The sequence below is a fragment of the Nicotiana tabacum genome, chromosome 22 (assembly GCF_000715075.1).
Source record: "Nicotiana tabacum cultivar K326 chromosome 22, ASM71507v2, whole genome shotgun sequence".
In the NCBI taxonomy this organism is placed as follows: domain Eukaryota; kingdom Viridiplantae; phylum Streptophyta; class Magnoliopsida; order Solanales; family Solanaceae; genus Nicotiana; species Nicotiana tabacum.
Window position 1 is genome coordinate 105,455,931 of NC_134101.1, and position 19,954 is coordinate 105,475,884.

Genomic DNA, 19,954 nt, shown 5'->3' on the forward strand with positions numbered 1-19,954 from the left:
TCACGACCCCAGTTCACCCTCCGTGAGCTGTCGTGACGGCACCTAGTCTCTACGACTAGGTAAACCTAAAAATGCAGAAAATAAGCTATTTTGCGAAAGAAATAATCAAAACCAAAATAACCGAATGAAACAGTATTTAAAATGCCGCTCGACATATACAATACAACTCTCGAATGCTAAGAACATTTTCCCAAAACCCGGAATTTCATGATCACAAACCTTTAAAAGTATATAAACATCTAACTCCAGAATATCTAACAAAGACACAAAGTACTGAAGGGCTAAGACAAAATGGGGAGTAGAAAGGGACTCTTCGGTCTGTGGACGCGACAGATACACCTCAGAGTCTCTATAACTGCCTTGTCTCAAGCGTGATAAGTCTGAGTGGAGGTACCTGGATTTGCACATGACAAACATGCATAGAAAGGGCATGAGTACACCACAACGGTACTCAGTAAGTGCCAAGCCTAACCTCGGTCGGGTAGTGACAAGGAAGGTCAGGGCCCTACTGAGATAAAATAAAAATATAAGGTATGACAGAATAAGATAAGCAGTACAGTTGAAAGCTAACAACAAGAATTTAATACAAGAAAATAAGGAATTCAATAACTGAAACAGAGGCAAAAACAATCACAAGGACATACCACTCTTCATAAGGATAATAACCGGGGGATGTCTCAGTATCCCGAGGATCTCTTAGTACCCTCAATATATGCTAGGGATCTCTTGGTAACCCGAGGATCTCTTGGTATCCTCAATATATGCTAGGGATCTCTTGGTATCCCAAAGATCTATTGGTATCCTCAATATACGTGCCAGGGATCTCTCGGTATCCCGCACCTCAGCTCAAATCATAAATACGTGCAGGGGATCTCCTGGGAAGCCGTCCCATAGTCCCAAAGTAAAACACACAGCAACAACACCAAAAAATACTCAATTTAAGCTCAATTTCGTACCAAATAAAACAGGTAATTCTAACCTATCATGCTTAACATTATACAACTAAGGTAGTTACACAATAAAGCAAATAAGTCAATTAAACATGCTTTTCTAAGCCAACAACAGGCTTAAAGTACAAATAATATAAACAGGAAAGGAAACATACTAGTAATTACTTAATAAAAATCGGATTTTCCAACAATTAGCACAAGTACGCACTCGGCACCTCACGTACAAGGCATTTCAATTAACAATAATACCAAATCCTAAGGGGAAGGTCCCCCCACAAGGTTAGGCAAGCCACTTACCTTGAACCAGCTCAAAATTAACCCGAAACCATGCTCTTGCCACGAGTACTCGACTCCAAATGGCTAAAATCTATTCAATTCAATTGCATAATGTAAATAACACTTCAATTAACTGATTCTACAATTAAATTCTGAGCTAATACACAAAATTAGGTAAAATGACCAAAACGCGTCTCGGGCCCACGTCTCGGAATCGGGTAAAATTTATATTTCCAGAATCCTCACACTCTGATGAGTTCACTCATACCAAAAGTACCTAAATCGGACCTCAAATGGTCCCTCAAATCATCACTCAAAGGTCTCTAATTAATCAAGCCCTAACCCCCAAATTATCAATGATTTTACTTAAACGTTAATGCTTATAATGATAAAAATCACTCCAACAAAGAGTTTAGGGACCAAAGACCTTACCCCAATGAATTCCTCTGAAAACCTCCCTTGAAAATGCTCCTCAAGGCTTCTTCCCGTTTGAAAAGAGGTGAAAATAACTCATGTTTCGCGAAGGCAACTATTTATATGTTTTGGCCAGTTAATCCGCTTCTGCGGCTCTGGGACCACACCTATAGTCTCGCTTCAGCGAGGACATGGTCGCATCTGCGACATTTCACTTAAAGCCTAGCTTCCGCACCTGCGGTTACCCTTACGCAGATGCGGTGCCGCTTCTGCGATCACTGCTGGCATCTCCCCTTTCCGCTTCTGTGATGACTTTGCCGCTTCTGCGGCTCCGCACCTGCGGGACCCAACAACAGGTGCGGTTAAGACAGAGATCAGCAGCTTCAGCTGCTTCAAACCACTTCCAATTCTTCCGACAACCCTCCAAAATCACCCCGAGGCCCCTGGTACCTCAACCAAAAATACGAACAAGTCCTATACCACCATCCAAACTTATACCAATCCTCAAAACACGTAAAATAGCATCGAAACATCGAATTAACCATGGATTCAAGCCTAAGAACTCCAAAAACTCTCAATTTATGCTTTTGATCTAAAAGTCTATCAAACCTCGTCCGAATGACCTAAAATTTTGCACACACGTTACATTCAACACTACAGAGCTATTCTATCTTCCAAAATTCCATTCCGACCCTCGGATCAAAATCTCACTATCGAACCAGAAACTTCAAAATTTGACTTTCAGCATTTCAAGCCTAAATTAGCTACGGACCTCCAAAAAACCATCCGAACACGCTCATAAACCCTAAATCACCCAACGGAGCTAATGGAACCATCAGAATTCCATTCCGAGGCCATCTTCACACTGTTCCGACTACAGTCAAATCTCCAAAACTTAAGCTCTCATTTAGGGACTAAGTGTCCCAAAACTCTCGGAAACTCCCAATAATTTCCCCCGGCAACTAACAATAGCAGAACAAACACGGGAAATCAGTTAATTGGGGATCGGGGCCTTATTTCTTAAAATGACCGGCCGGGTCGTTACATCCTCCCACACTTAAACTTTCGTTCGTCCTCGAACAAGCATAGAGACATACCTGAAGTAGTGAAAAGATGAGGGTAACGGCTGCGCATATACTACTCGGTCTCTCAGGTCACCTCCTCGACCGGCTGACCCCGCCACTAAACCTTCACTAATGCAATATTCTTTGACCTCATCTTTCTAACCTGCCTGTCCGATATTGCCACTGGTTCCTCAACATAAGATAGATCCTTGTTCAATTGGACTGAACTGAAATCCAACACGTGCGACGGATCACCGTGATACCTCCAGAGCATGGAAACATGAATACCGGATGAACTCCTACCAAGCTGGGAGGTAAGACAAGCTCATAAGCAACCACCCCAACATGCCTCTATATCTCAAAAGGGCCGATAAACCTTGGACTCAACTTCCTCTTCTTCCCAAATCTCATAATGCCCTTCATAGGCGAAACCCGAAGGAGAACGTGCTCTCCGACCATATAGGAAACATCACGAACCTTCCGGTCCATGTAACTCTTCTGTCTGGACTGGGCTGTACGGAGTCTATCCTGAATCACCTTAACCTTCTCCAAAGCATCCTGAACCAAGTCTGTGCCCAATAATCTGGCCTCACCCGGCTCAAACCAACCCACCGTGGATCTACACCACCTACCATATAAAGCATCGTACAGTGCCATCTGAATGGTGGACTGATAGTTGTTGTTGTAGGCAAACTCCGCCAATGGAAAGAACTGATCCCAAGACCCTCCAAACTCAATCATACATGCACAAAGCATATCCTAAAGAATCTGAATAGTGTGCTCAAATTGTCCGTCCGTATGAGGGTGAAATGCTGTACTTAACTCCACCCGAGTACCCAACTCATGCTTAATAGCCCTCCAGAATCGTGATGTGAACTGGGTACCTCTATCTGAAATGATGGAAACTAGAATACCATGCAGACAAACAATCTCTCGGATATAAATCTCCGCCAACCGCTCCGAAGAATAAGTAGTACACATAGGAAAGAAGTGCGCGGACTTGGTCAGTCAATCCACAATCACCCAAATAACATCAAACTTTCTCAAAGTACATGGGAGCCCAACTACAAAGTCCATAGTGACTTGCTCCCACTTCCACTCCGGAACCTCTATCTGCTGAAGCAACCCACCCGGTCTCTGTTGCTCATACTTCACCTACTGACAATTGAGGCACCGAGCTACAAATCCAAATATATCTTTCTTCATTCGCCTCCACCAATAGCGCTGTCTCAAACCCTGATACATCTTCGCGGTACCCGGATGAATGGAATACCGCAAACTATGGGCCTGCTCAAGAATCAACTCCCGAAGCCCATCAACATTGGGTACACAAATCCGACCCTGCATCCTCAATACCCCATCATCACCAATGGTCACATCTCTGGCATCACCATGCTGAACCTTGTCCTTGAGGACAGGCAAATGAGGGTCATCATACTGACGCTTCCTGATACGATCAAATAAGGAAGACCGAGAAACCACGAAATCTAGAACCCAACTGGACTCCAAAAGATCCAATCTTACAAACTGGCTGGCTAAGGCCTGAACATCCATCGCCATAGGCCTCTTCGATGCTGGTAAATAAGCCAAACTCCCCAAACTCTCTGCCCAGCCACTCAAGACATTGGCCACCACATTGGCCTTGCTCGGGTGGTACTAAATAGTGATATCATAGTCCTTCAGCAACTCTAACCACCTCCTATGGCACAAGTTTAGATCCTTTTGCTTGAACATGTACTGCATGCTCCGATGATCGGTATAAATCTCACAAGGAACCCCGTACAAATAATGATGCCAGATCTTCAGGGCGTGAACAATGGCAGCTAACTCAAGGTCGTGGACAGGATAATTTTTCTCGTGAACCTTCAACTGTCTGGACGTTTAGGCAATCATCCTACCGTCCTGCATTAAAACCGCTCCAAGGCCAATCCTCGAAGCATCACAATAGATAGTGCAAGACCTCGAACCTGTAGGCAATATTAAAACTGGGGCTGTAATCAAAGCTGTCTTGAGCTTCTGAAAGCTCGCCTCACACTCTTCCGTTCACTGAAACGGAGCACCTTTCTGGGTCAACCTGATCATAGGGGCTGCAATCGATGAAAACCCCTCAACAAAATGACGGTAATAACCCACCAAGCCAAGAAAACTGCGGATCTCTATAGCTAAGGATGGTCTGGGCCAACTCTGCACTACCTCTACTTTCTTCGGATCTACCTAAATACCCTCACTCGACATAATGTGGCCTAAGAATGCCACGAAATCCAACCAAAACTCACACTTCGAGAACTTAGCATATAACTTCTTTTCTCTCAAGGTCTAAAGCACTGTCCTCAGGTGCTACTTATGATCTTTCTAACTCCCGAAATACACCAGAATATAATCAATAAAGACAATGACGAACGAGTCAAGATACGGCCGGAACACACTGTGCATCAAATACATAAAGGCTGCTGGGGCATTGGTCAGTCCAAATGACATAACAAGGAAATCGTAATGACCATACCGAGTCCTAAAAGCAGTTTTCGGGATATCTAGCTCCCGAATCTTCAACTGATGGTAACCTGAGTGCAAGTCAATCTTAGAAAACACCCGTGCGCCCTGAAGCTCGTCAAACAGATCATCAATACGAGGCAAATGATAACAGTTCTTCACTGTAACTTTGTTCAACTAGCGATAATCAATACACATACGCATAGAACCATCCTTTTTCTTTACAAACAAGACAGGAGCACCCCAATGTGATACACTAGGCCTAATAAAACCCTTATCAAGCAATTCCTGTAACTGATCCTTCAACTCATTCAACTCAGGAGGAGCCATAGGATACGGAGGAATAGAAATGGGCTGAGTGCCCGGCAACAGATCAATGCCAAAATCAATGTTTCTTTCAGGCGGCATGCCCGAAAGATCAACCGGAAACACATCAAGAAAATCCTGTACTATTGGGACTGAATCAACTGAAGGGGTATCAATACTGACATCTCTCACATAAGCTAAATAAGCGTCGCACCCCTTCTCAACCATTCGGTGAGCCTTAAGGAAAGAAATAACTCTACTGGGAGTGTGATCTAAGGTACCCCTCCACTCAACACACGGTGCACCTGGCATAGCTAACGTCACGATTTTGGCGTGATAATCAAGAATAGCATAATGGGGTGACAACTAGTCCATGACTAAGATAATATCAAAATCTACCATGTTGAGTAACAATAAATCGGCTCGGGTCTCAAAAACACTAAGAGCAACCAAACACGACCGATAAACGCGGTCCACAATAAGAGAATCTCCCATAGGAGTAGAAACATAAACAGAGGAACTCAAACAATTCCGAGGTACACCCAAATGTGGAGCAAAATAAGAGGACACATAAAAGTAAGTGGAGCCTGGATCGAATTGAACCGATGCATCTTTGTGACAAACCAATATAATACCTGGATGACACAATCAGAGGCAACAACCTCGATACGGGCAGGCAGGGCATAGTATCGGGCCTGGCCTCTCCTTCTAGGGCGATCTCTACCTCCCCGGCCTCCACCTATAGGTGGCTGAGCAGGTAGGGTAGCAACTAGAGCTGTAACCATAGCCTGAGAACTTTGCTGGGCATGCTGTGGCTGAGAAGTCTGTGGAGGCGCACTCCTCCCAAGTCTAGGGCAATCCCTCACCACATGGTGTGTGTCACCACACTCAAAACAAGCTCTGGGAGGATGTGATGACTGTGACTAGCTCGGGCCAGGTCTGCTGGACTGACCTCTGAAAGCACCCCGCGCAGGAGGCTTCCTAGAAACCAGTGGCGCATAATTAGGCTCCTGAGACCTAGGAGGAGCTGGAATACCACTGGCTTCTAGAAGAGCTAAATGAATAGGGAGACTCATATAACCCCTACCATGACGACCTGCAGCTGGGGCACGGGAACCAGAATAATGGCCTGACTCTCGAGACCTCTTGGCCTCCCTCTCCTCTCTCTATAGCATGCATACCCTCAATCCTCCTAGCAATGCTCACCACCCGCTGATAAGAAATATCCATCTCCAACTCACGAGCCATGCTAGACCTGATGTTGGGAATAAGCCCCTCAATAAATTGGCGAACCCTCTCGCAAACAGTAGAAACCAAGTTGGGGCATGTCTAGCCAAACTGGTGTAATGGACAACATACTCCGAGACAGTCATAACACCCTAGCACAAATGCTCAAACTCTGTGCGCCATGCGTCCCTAAAGCTCTAAGGAACAAACTCCCTTAGAACATATCTGAAAACCGAGTCCAAGTCAATGAAGCTACCTCATCCGGACTATCTAACTCATAGGTGTGCCACCACTCATAGGCGGCTCCTCGAAGCTGGAAAGCAGTGAAAGAAACCCTACTCGATCCTGATATACCCATAGTGCAGAGGATATGGTGACACTACTTCAGAAATCCCAAATCATCATCTGATGCTAACCCACTGAATACAAGAGGATCATACTTCTTAAACCTCTCAAGCCTCCGCTCCTCATCCTCTGAAACCGCTGCCCTGTCCTCGGGCTGACCTGGGGCTACATGATGTACAGGAATAATCTCTAGGACCTGATCAACATGCACTTGCTGCTCAAGAGTACGGGCGGCGGGAGTCTGTGCTCCTCCCCCGTCCTGAGATGTGGCTGCAGCAAGTGGAAGCAGCCCTGCCTGAGCCAAAGTGGTGTACATGCTCATGAACTGCGCAAGAGTCTCCTGAAGAGCTGGAGTAGTAGTAGCAGTAGGCGTATTAGGTGCTTGGACTCCGGCTGGAACTGCTAGTGGTACCTCGAAGGTAGCTCGTGCGGGTGCTCTGGCTGCACCATGTGCGAGTCCTCAACCTCTACCTCGGCCCCAGCCTCTGACGGCTGCAGTAGGGGGCGCGGGTGCCTAGTCATCTCGGGTAGCACGTGTCCTCACCATCTGTGAGAGAAAAGAAGACAAAAGTTTAGAATTGTGACATCAAAATCTCGCACGACAGGGAAATCAAATGAAGTGGAATTTTCCTAACAGTTACATAGCCTCTCCTAGATAAGTACAGACGTCTCCGTACTGATCAGCGAGACTCAAATAAACCGGCATGTGATTCATGACTCCTATGAAACTAGAGCTCTGATACCAACTTGTCACGACCCCAGTTTTCTCTCCGTGAGTTGTAGTGATGGCACCTAGTCTCTACGACTAGGTAACCCTAACAAATGCAGAAAATAAGCAATTTTGCGGAAGAAATAATCAAAACCAAAATAACTGAATGAAACAGTATTTAAAATGCCGCTCGACATATACAATACAACTCTTGAAAGCTAATAACATTTTCCCAAAACCCGGAATCTCATAATCACAAGCCTTTGAAAGTCTATAAACATCTAACTCCAAAATATCTAACAAAGACACAAAGTACTGAAGGGCTAAGACAAAAGGGGGAGTAGAAAGGGACTCTTTGGTCTGCAGACGCGGCAGATATACCTCGGGGTCTCTATGACCGCCTCGTCTCAAGTGTGATAAGTCTGAGTGGAGGTACCTGGATCTACACATGAAAAACATGCACAGAAAGGGCATGAGTACACCACAACGATACACAGTAAGTGCCAAGCCTAACCTCGATCGGGTAGTGATGAGGAAGGTCAGGGCCCTACTGAGATAAAATAAAAATATAAGGTATGATAGAATAAGATAAACAGTACAGTTGGAAGCTAAAAATAAGAATTTAATACAAGAAAATAAGGAATTCAATAACTGAAACAGAGGCAAAAACAATCACAATGACATACCACTCTTCACAAGGATAATAATCGGGGGATGTCTCAGTGTCCTGAGGATCTCTTGGTATCCTCAATATATGCTAGGGATCTCTTGGTATCCCGAGGATCTCTTGGTATCTCGAAGATCTCTTAATATAGTCAATATACGTGCTAGGGATCTCTCGGTATCCCTCACCTCAGCTCAAATCATAAATACGTATCGGGGATCTCCCGGGATGCCGTCCCGTAGTCCCAAAGTAAAATACACCACAACAACACCAAAGAATACTCAATTTAAGCTCAATTTCATACCAAGTAAAACATGTAATTCTAACCTATCATGCTTTACATAATACAACTAAGGCAGTTAAGCAATAAAGCAATTAAACATGCTTTTCTAAGCTAACAACAGGCTTAAAGTACAAGTAATATAAACAGGAAAGGAAACATACTAGTAATTACTTAATGAAAACCGGATTTTCCAACAATTAGCACAAGTACGCACTCGTCACCTCACGTACAAGGCATTTAAATTAACTGTAATACCAAATCCTAAGGGGAAGGTCCCCCACACAAGGTTAGGTAAGCCACTTACTTCGAACCAGCTCAAAATCAACCCGATACCATGCTCTTGCCATGAGTACTCGACTTCGAATGGCCCAAATCTATTCAATTCAATTGCATAATGTAAATAACACTTCAAGTAACTTATTCTACAATTAAATTCTGAGCTAATACGCAAAATTAGGTAAAATGACCAAAATGCCCCTCGGGCCCACGTCTCGGAATAGGGTAAAATTTACATTTTCAGTAACCTCACACTCTCACAAGTTCAGTCATACCAAAAGTACCAAAATCAGACCTTAAATGGTCCCTCAAATCATCACTCAAAGGTCTCTAATTAATCAAGCCCTAATGATTTTCCTTAAACTTTAATGCTTATAATGATAAAAAATCACTCCAATAACGAGTTTAGGGACCAAAGACCTTACCCCAATGAAGTCCTCTGAAAATCACCCTTGAAAATGCTCCCCAAGGCTTCTTCCCATTTGAAAAGAGGTAAAAATAACTCATGTTTTGCGAAAGCAACTATTTATATGTTCTACCCAGTTAATCCGCTTCTGCGGCTCTGGGACCGCACCTGCGGTCCCACTTCTGTGAGGACATGGTCGCATCTGCGACATTTCACTTAAAGCCCAGCTTCCGCACATGCGGTTACCCTTACACAGATGCGGTACCGCTTCTACGGTAAGCTCCCGCTTCTGCGGTCCCTGCTGGCATCTACCCTTTCCGCTTCTGCGATGACTCTGCTGCTTCTACGGCTTCGCACCTGCGGGACCCAACAACAAGTGCGGTTATGACAGAGATCAGCAGCTTCAGCTACTTCAAACCACTTCCAATTCTTCCGACAACCCTCCAAAATCACCCCGAGGCCCCCGGGAACTCAACCAAAAATATGAACAAGTCCTATACCACCATGCAAACTTATACCAATCCTCAAAACATCTAAAACAACATCGAAACATCGAATTAACCATGGATTCAAGCCTAAGAACTCCAAAAACTGTCAATTTACGCTTTCGCTCAAAAAGTCTATCAGACCTCGTCCGAATGACCTGAAATTTTGCACACACATCACATTTAACACTACAGAGCTATTCCAACTTTCGGAATTGCATTCTGACCCTCGGATCAAAATCTCACTATCGAACCAAAAACTTCAAAATTTGACTTTTGGCATTTCAAGCCTAAATTAGCTGCGGACCTCCAAAACACCATCCGAACATGCTCGTTAACCCGAAATCACCTAATGGAGCTAACGAAACCATCAAAATTCTATTTCGAGGCTGTATTCATACTGTTCCGACTACGGTCAAATCTCCAAAACTTAAGCTCTCATTTAGAGCTTAAGTGTCCCAAAACTCTCCGAAACAGCAGAACAAACATGGGGAAAGCAATTACTAGGGGATCAGGGCATTAATTCTTAAAACAACTGGCTGGGTCATTACAGGAACTCTCTAGCATGGCACTGAAATAAGGTCACACCGAAACACCCCGAGGAGGTAACGGTGGTGGATATGTGGGCCTGCTAGACTGACCCCTCAGAAACTGACCCTTTGTCCCAATCTTGGGCACCTCTGAACTCTCCAGAATATTGAAACTGCTTATCCCTTATCACCTACTCTCGGTTACGCTGACGTACACCCTCGATCCTCCGAGCTATCTCCATAACTAGCTCGTAAGAAGTCCCCATCTCAACCTCTCGGGCCATAGTGGCCTGAGTAGCCGTATGCAAACCTGTAACAAACCTCCACACTCTCTCTACATTGGTAGGAAGTATCATTAGTGTATGGCGAGACAACTCAGAGAATCTCGCCTCATAGTCGGTCACCAACATTTGACCCTACTGGAGCTGCTCGAACTGAAACCGCAAATTTTCCCTCTGAGAGGGCAGAATATACCTATCCAAAAAATTATGGGTGAACCAGTCCCAAGTCATGGGAGGAGAGTCTGCTCGTCTACCGAGGAAATATGATTGCCACTACCTACGGGCCCTGCTCCCAGCTAGAAAGTAGTAAAATCCACCCCGTGGGACTCCACTATCCTCATGTTGTGCAGTCTGTCCTTGCACCGATCAATGAAGTCCTGGGGGTCCTCATGTCGGTCACCTCCAAAGATAGGAGGATGAAGCCTGGTCCATCTGTCCAATAGTTTCTGCGGCTCGCTGGCCGCAGCTGGTCTAGGCTCAGGTAAAGTTGTTGCAACTAGCTGAGCTCCGCCAATGGATAGTGCACCCGGGGTCTGATATATGGCAGCTACATGCCTTGGAGCTTGAGTGGTAGGGGTCTATGCTCCCCCTATCGCCTCAGATGTGGCTGGATCCACTGGAAATCAACCAGCCTGAGTCATAGAATCCATGAACCGCACCATACGACCCATGATCTCCTAGAAACCTCACGGACATGAAATCCGTTGGGGCTGGCTCCACTGCAGGCACCTTGCCCTGCTCCTCAATAATAGGATCCTCTACTGGATCCATTGGTGGAATAGCTGGAGCAACTCTGGGACATCCTCATCCTTTACCACGGGCTTGAGCCCTCCATCGGCCTCTAGCAATATGGGGAGGAGCTCCTCCATGATCGGGTACATCTGCCACGTGCGTTCTCACCATCTGTGAGAGAATAACTAAAGATACTTAGCACAACATCAACTTCACGATAGGAGATGAAGAAAGTGCAGTTTCCTAACACCATATAGCCTCTCGAGGATAAGTACAGATGACTCTGCACCAATCTACAAGACTCTATTAGGCCTGCTCATAACTTATGAGTCCTACATGAATCTAGTGCTCTGATACCATGTTGTCACGACTCAATTTCTTCTATAGGGCATGATGGAGCCCAACATTATCTCTAGGCAAGCCAACAGTGAATTAAATATAAAATTTCCCTTTTTAATAAATTGCTATGTAGTCCAAATTCCATTTTGTTAAAAAAATATGGAGTAAAAAAATTAATAAAATAAAACGAAGACCACTAAGTGAGCAAATGTAATGAAATGATTACTCCAAAACCATAAAGTCTACTAGTGAGTGTACCAAGACCTGGTGTCACAAGTGTACGAGCAACTAGTAGAATATACAAAACTCTAAGTACTGTATGAGATAAAGTGGACAGAAAATAAATACAAAAGAGAGACTCTAGGTGCTGCAGAATGGTCAGGAAGCAGCTCACCACTAGGCCTCGGGAGGGGTGCATGCCGGTATGACTGCCAGATGCACCTGCCTAATATACTGCATGGTTAGTGCAGAAGTGTAGCGTGAGTATATATACAACATGTACCCAGTAAGTATCTATTCTAACCTCGAAAAAGTAGTGACGAGGGGTCGACATCGACACTCACTATGGGCTAACAATATAAATACAGAAATTCTAGATAAGCAATAATAATAATAACTCAATAACAAGTAGTGAATAAATCTTCTTTCACAAATAGTAAATTCCAAGTCAGTTTCTGTCATTTAATAATTACAACCTCACAAGCCACAAAATAATATCAAGTATAATTAGACTCCGAGTATTATTAAGCACGATTTATGCCGAGGTCGTACGACATGATCCAGAATAATGTGTACACTACCGAGGGTTGTGCGGCACGAACCATAGATGCATCTATTCTACTGCTGAGGTGTTCGGTCCGCTCCACAAGAAGAGAGGTTATTTTATAACCATCCGATTTAAAAGTTATTACAAGGCTAATATACACAAAAGCACAATTTCTATTAACGATCAAGTAACATGCCAAAACTCAAGTACGTGAGATTCGATCTTTTACAATTTCTTTATCAAGTTCCAATATAATTTAGGCACTTTAAGTAACGAGTAGGGTGCAAAAATTACAAGTATTTCATGATTTGGGTCCTAAACTACCTAGACATAAGCATAATTAGTAGCTACGCATGGACTCTCGTCACCTCATGCACACGTAGCCCCCACAATTAGAAGTAAATATTAATTTAACTCACCTATGGGGTAAATTTCCTCTTACAAGGTTAGGCAAGAAACTTACCTTGCCTCAAAGCTCGCTTTCCGACCTCAAATTCACTCTAAAGCCTCAATTCGGTGCCGAACAATCTGAAACTAGTAAAATATTGTGTAAATTAATTAATACATATTCAAAAGTTCATATTCTAACTATTATAGTGATTACCCAACCCTAATTGAAAGATTCCTAAAATTCATCCCTGAGCCCACGTGCCTAAATTCCGGAAATTTTCAAAGATAAATGTTACCCATAACCTCTCGAACTCAAATATATAATTTTCACCCAATTCCATAATCATTTTCGTGTTTAAATCTCATTCTTATCAAAACTTAGGGTTTTCAGCTAAACACATAATTTTCACAATTTTACATGTTAAAATCTACCCATAATCTATGTATTTAACTTACATTGGATAGAAATTACTTATCTCCAATAGATAGGTAAAAAGCCCTCTTCAAAGAGCTCCAAAATCGCTCGAGAGATAAAATAAATGAGCCAAAATAGTCTAAGTCACGTTTTTAATAAAGTCTCTACCCAACTGCCCCTTCTTCACGAATGTAAAAAGGGCCTCGCGTTCGCGAAGGCAATTCCTGCCCAGGCCCAAATGCTCCTCTTTGTAAACGCGACAGGATCCACGTATTCGCGAAGTCCAAGCCATCCCAAGCATCGTGGATGTGACCAGCCCTTCATGAACGCGAAGAGCAATGGCCCATAGACCCCCGACCCAAAATCCTTCTACACGAATGCGGCAAGACAATCGCAAACACGAAGACCACAGGTCCTAAAGCTTCACGAACGCGTCCCCTTCTTCGTGAATGCGGAGAGAAAAAAGTCCAGTCCCCCATATCCTTCATCAAGAATGCAAGGGTCCTTCACCGTTCGCGAAGAAGGAAACCAGAATAGAAAATCTGGCGTTTCAACTTAACTCCGGGCGGTCTGAAACATACCATAGCCACTCGGGACCCCGTTCAAATGCACCCATAAGTCCATTAACATAATACGGTCCTGCTCGAACTCTCAAAACGCGTAAAACAAGAACGAAACTAAGAATCACATCCCAAAACCAAATTGAATCAAAATATGAACTTCAAGTTTCCAATTTGCTCCGAATGTGCCGAATCATACTTAGACTACTCAGAATGGCCCTAAATTTTGTGTGTAAGTATTCAATTACACTATGGAACTATTTCCAGGCTCGAAATTCAAACAAACCTCGATAACACCAAATCCTACTTCAACCAAATTTAAAGAACTCTAAAACCTTTAATGTGCCAACTTTCACTATTAAGCGCCAAAACACTCCCGGATCATCCAAAACCCGATCCGAACATACGCCCAAGTATAAAATCATTATACAAATCTATTAGAACCATCAAATCTAAATTTATAGGTTGTTTACTAGAAATGTTGACCCAAGTCAAACTTAGTCCTTTTAGCCAATATTAAGGAACCAAATGTTCTGATTTCAACCCGAATCCTTTCAAACTCGAACCAACCATCCCCGAAAGTCATAAAACAGTTAAAGCACATATGGGGAGTCTTATTTAGAGGAATGACATTCTAGAAAGCAAACCACCGGTCGGGTCGTTACAATTGAAAGTTTAAATTTTGAGTTATGCAAATTGAGATTCTTGAGTTTTTATGGTTGATTTGTAATTTTTGATGATTTGAGCTTACAGGTGAGTTTGTATGAGGTTTATATACATATTTAAATGTTTTTATGGGGTTATGAGGGCTCAGGTAAATTTCAAATTGGTTTCAAGCTGTTTTGGTAAGACTTGAGGTTGCTGGTGCTGTAGTCATCGCAATTGCAATGAGCTACTCGCAAATGCGAGGTTTCCATATGCAAACTATACCTTGAATTTAACAAGTGTGGGAATGAGGTCAGATTTGCAATTTTCAACCACTGGGATCGCATTTGCAATGCTCGCAATTGCAAAGCGAGTTTTGCATTTGCAACTTCTGAGGCTGAGGTTTGTGACCACTGATTTGCATTTGTGAGCTACGAAATTGCGAATAAGAGTTCACAATTGCGATATCTATAGTTGGTAAAAAAAAGGGATTTCCGGAATAGCTCATTTTCTTTTAATTTTTTGACCTAGACTACGCAAGGAGGCAATGTTTGAGAGGATTTTCTTTCCAACTTAATAGGTTAGTAATTTTAACATATTTTTGATTAATTTTATTATTCCTCACATATTTTCACTCTTGAATTAGCGATTTCATAGAGTAGAAATAGGGTTTTTGGGTAGCAACTTAAGATTTTAAATTTTAAAGATTTAGACCTTGATTTGAGATTGAATCTCGAAATAAATCACATGTTTGGACTCGGGGATGAATGGGTAATCCAAATTTTGTTTTGATTATGGATTTCGGCCAAGTAGGTATGGGTTGACTTTTCTTAATATTGTAAAGATCAAACCTTTTTATACTAGGATAATTTTTAAAGCTTGTTTTGACTTATTTGAGTAGTATTTGACTAGATTCGAGTTATTTAAAGCCTTGTGCTAATGGAAATGCGATATTGGAAGGTTGACTTGTTCCTGAAAGATGTAAGTGTCTTTGTTAACCTTGATTTAAGGGAATTAGGTTGTAGTTGGGTCTATTTGTTACTTGCTTTATATTTTGGGGGTCACATATATGGAAGGTGACGAGTGTATATGTGTTTGCCATGGGTTAAACAAGTGGGTGGAGTTAGCCTTATTCATGACTTATTGCTTCATGTATTATTTCTTATATGCTATAAATGATTCATGAATTTTGCTTGCTTATTCTTAATCATGCTAATATCCATATTCTGGTTTTGCTGAGACATTTGGACATTATGATTCTTGAAATGTTGGCTTGGCTATTGGTACAAAAGTGATGGTTATCTTTCATGTGGTGTGTTATATTTAATCACTTTTCGTATGTGAGAGGAGATTATATTTAGAAGCATATAAAGTAAGTTAATCATGTTACCTTGGAGGTTACAAATATTTAAGATCATGAATAACAAGTACCAAGAGGGTTGGAAAGCTTAGAAGCTAAACCAATTGAAGAAAATAAGTTTCGTCGAAAATCGACAAGTTTGGAATGTTATAACATATACTTTGGGGTGAGACTAGGGTTCTTAACATGATAAGGAGATTATGTTATGAGTTATTCTAGTCGTATGATAGTCGTGTGCTACGTTTAAAGTCAAACAAGTTGTGGAATAAAATTTGGCAAAGGTCACACAAGTTACATTCATAATGTGCTGAAAATTAGGTCAAATGTAGCTGAGCTTTTTCCCCAATACACTTAGAATTAAGGGATTATATACATACCAAATTGAAGGTCTACGAGTCTAATTTCCAATGCATTAAATCGTTTGTCGATATGACATTGGAGTAGAGAGATATTCACATTTTTGCAAGACTGCGCAAGCAGCTCCTATGGGACCCACTTAGGCAGTGGTCGACCTACTTCACTTTAAAAATGATTTAGACGCCTATTTTCTGCTCATTTTCGAGTCAAATTCATCTCCAAACTTCTTCTAACCCTCCTAAATAGATACCATAAGGGTTTGAAGTGATTATAAAGTGATTACACTATATTTCAACATCAAAAGTTAGTTCTAGCAAAGAACAACGCCTCTTTGAGTTTGTATTGTCATTGAGGATAGTTGTGGGCTGTGTTTGGCTGAAATTTCAAGTTCTTGCTACTGGCTAAGGTGAGTATAACAGCCTACTAATTGTGCTTAAGCTTTGTTGTATGTTGATTAAGTTGTTAGGATGATAAACTACAAGATAATACTTGGATTAGCTTAAGTCACTTCTATGGTGTTGTGTTGCCATTGAGGGTTGTTGTCAGCTAAATATAACTTGGATTTTGACTTAAAACTACTATAGGAGGTATTTATATGGTTTTCTTGCATGTGATTAAGGTTATATTGATGTTGATTAAGTTAAATGGATGGACTAGACATGAACTAGTGAATAAAGTTGCTAATTGAGGATAGTTGGAGTTGTGGATTGTTTTCTTTGTAATAAATAATATATATATATATATATATATATATATATATATATATATATATATATATATATATATATATATATATATAAGGCTGAAATCATTGATGAATGACTTCATTATTATGTTAATGATACTGTTAAGTTAAAGTAAGAAGTCTATAAGGGGTGATATGGGGTATACGGATTCCAATCGGAGCTTGCCGCTCGTCGTGAAGTAGTTGTGACTTGTTGTTACTATATGGTGTCTTGTTATTGATATTTATATGTTGCTAGTTTTCTCTGGTTTTTGCTATTGGTATATGGTATTGGAGGAGGCCCTTGTTATAGAGGGATGCTGCCTAAATTTAAATAAATGAGCTACTAGTTTAAGTTGCGGACTTAGCCTTTACTCAACACTGGTTTTGAATCTCCTTATGCTATGGTAGATTGAGTTTAGTTATTTGATGAATTGCTTGGAAGGTATTAAGGACTAAACATAGTTAAGGTATGTTAAGGCTATCCCTTCTTTCCTTTTGGCATGATCCATATGATACAACAAAACGAGCAAACACGCAACTTTCGCAAGTGACTATATTCTTAAAAGTACTAAGGCTACCTATGTTCTTGATTCCTCATGTGTCATATTATTATACCATCTATTCCTGGGTCTCAAAAAATACGTAAGTTGATAAAGTTCATCCGAAAGTATAATGATCTTATGACATTCCAAGAGATCTTATTGATTTACTTCATTATGCATTACATTCATTTATACATGTACATTGACCCATGACAAGATGGCATTATATACGTGTATATTATATGTATATGGGGTATGGGGAAAGGTTATGGAGTTATATACGCATAACCACCTGATCAGCTGGTATACGTTGATGATTTCACCCATAGAGGCCGAGATGATATGATGGGTTGCCCTCAGAGGCTTGATAATGTTATATACGCATATACCTATGCATGATATGACATTTATATGTATATGCATGACATTATAAATGTCATGATTCACAGAGTTGTTCAGACTTACAGGTTGAGTTCTTTACTCCATGTTTCTTTCCTCTCTTTTATATATTGCTTTCATGCCTTACATACTCGGTACTTTTTTTGTACTGACATCTCTTAGATAGGTTGACAGTCATCCTAGTAGGATATCAACTTAACGGAAGGTATTGATGCACTCCACTTGCTCCGGAGTTGCCTATTTGGTCAGATGATTTGGACATGTATTGATTGGTATAGCGGGGCCCTATCTCAACCTTTATGATGTTTATGTACTCTTAAAGGCTTGTAGACAGATGTCAGATATATGGATACTTGTATGGCCTTGTCAGCCTATGTTTTGAGTGTACAAGTGATCATGTTGGCCTTATAGGCTTGTATGTCACATGTATAAGTTTCTATACCATGTTGGGTCGTCCTATGTCTAGTATTCCCTTATGTTTTATCCTGGTTATCTCATGACGGCCCTTCTGGCCCATTTACCCATGATGGTGTGATAAGAAAGATATGTTACATTGGTACTTGGTTGGGTAAGGCATCGGGTGCCCATCGGGGCCCGTCGGTTTGGGTCGTGACTATATATATATGCGCTCAGTAAGGAAGAGTGAAGTGCGCGAAGGGTGTTTTCATGCTTGTGAGGAAGAGTGATTAGTCACAGAGGGTCTTTTCGTGCCTTTTGATATTATTGCTATTTCACAAAAAGTATTTTTGTGCTTCTTGACATTTCTATTATTATTGCATGAAGGGTGTTCCCGTGCTAGTGAGGATGAGAGATTAATTCACAAAGGGTGTTGCATGCTATTTGATTCGTTATCTCTTACTCCTTGCTTTTATTATGCGGATTTGAGGACTTGGCTATGTTATTTCATGGATATCATTTCATTCTCTCGGGTTTGAGTTGCTGTGAAAGGTTGATTGTGTTATTTGAGAAGATATGGTTGTTATTTTCCATTGTTGATTCTTTCCTATTACTCGTATTTCTTCTTGCTATTACTCTTGTTATTTCATCATTATTTCTCTTGTTATATTACTTGCTATCTTACTTGTCATTTCTCTTGTTATCTTACTTGCTATATCTCTTGTTATTTAACTGCAAAGGTTTATATGGTAGGTGTCGTATCTTAGCCTCGTTACTACCTAGTCGGGGTTAGGATCGACACTTTTGAGTACATTGGGTTGGTTGTAGTCATACTACACTATTGTACTTATTGTGTAGATTCTGGCATTGATCCTAGCGGTATTAAGAGAGATGACAAGCTTGGACTTCGTAGGAGACTTGAGTAGTGTTGCACTCTCGTTCTCAAACTCTGGAGTCACCTTCCCTATCATTTTTACTATTTATTGTATCAGATAGAGTTATTTTCATTTCTGATGTTGTATTTAGTAATTCTTTCGAAGCTCATATACTCAATGACACCAGTCTTGGGAGGCTATTTAAAGGTTGTTTTGGTATAGGCTCATTATGTATTGCAGAGCTTTTACTCTCATTTATTACATCATGCTGTTATATGTTAGTTTGCGTCTCTTATTATGGTTGAGTGTTGAGTGTTAGGCACCGTAACTACCCTTTGGTTGGGATTTTGGGTCATGCCACAAAACAATGAAAGGAAATCACACTATACATAATGTGAGGTTGCTGGTTTTCTTATGTGAGGTTGTGCTTTGGGATCGTAGAGCTGAGTCTCACGATCACAGAGAAGGGAGGCTAGCAAGTATGTTTTATTAATTGCATTCGTGTTCATGTAGTGGACTGGCAGGAGGAGTCGCGATCGCATAAGAACGATCACATTCACAATTAAGTGGAGTCAGGCGGGAGTTCTACCTTTGCATTCATGTAGATGGTCCTGCATTCGCCTAGAGGCGTGCCCTGGCTGGGGAAAGTTAGCCTTTGCATTTATGAGGGTGAGTTCGTGTAACGACCTGTCCGGTCATTTTGAGTATTGTAGCCCCGTTCCCCTATTTATTGCTTATTATATGT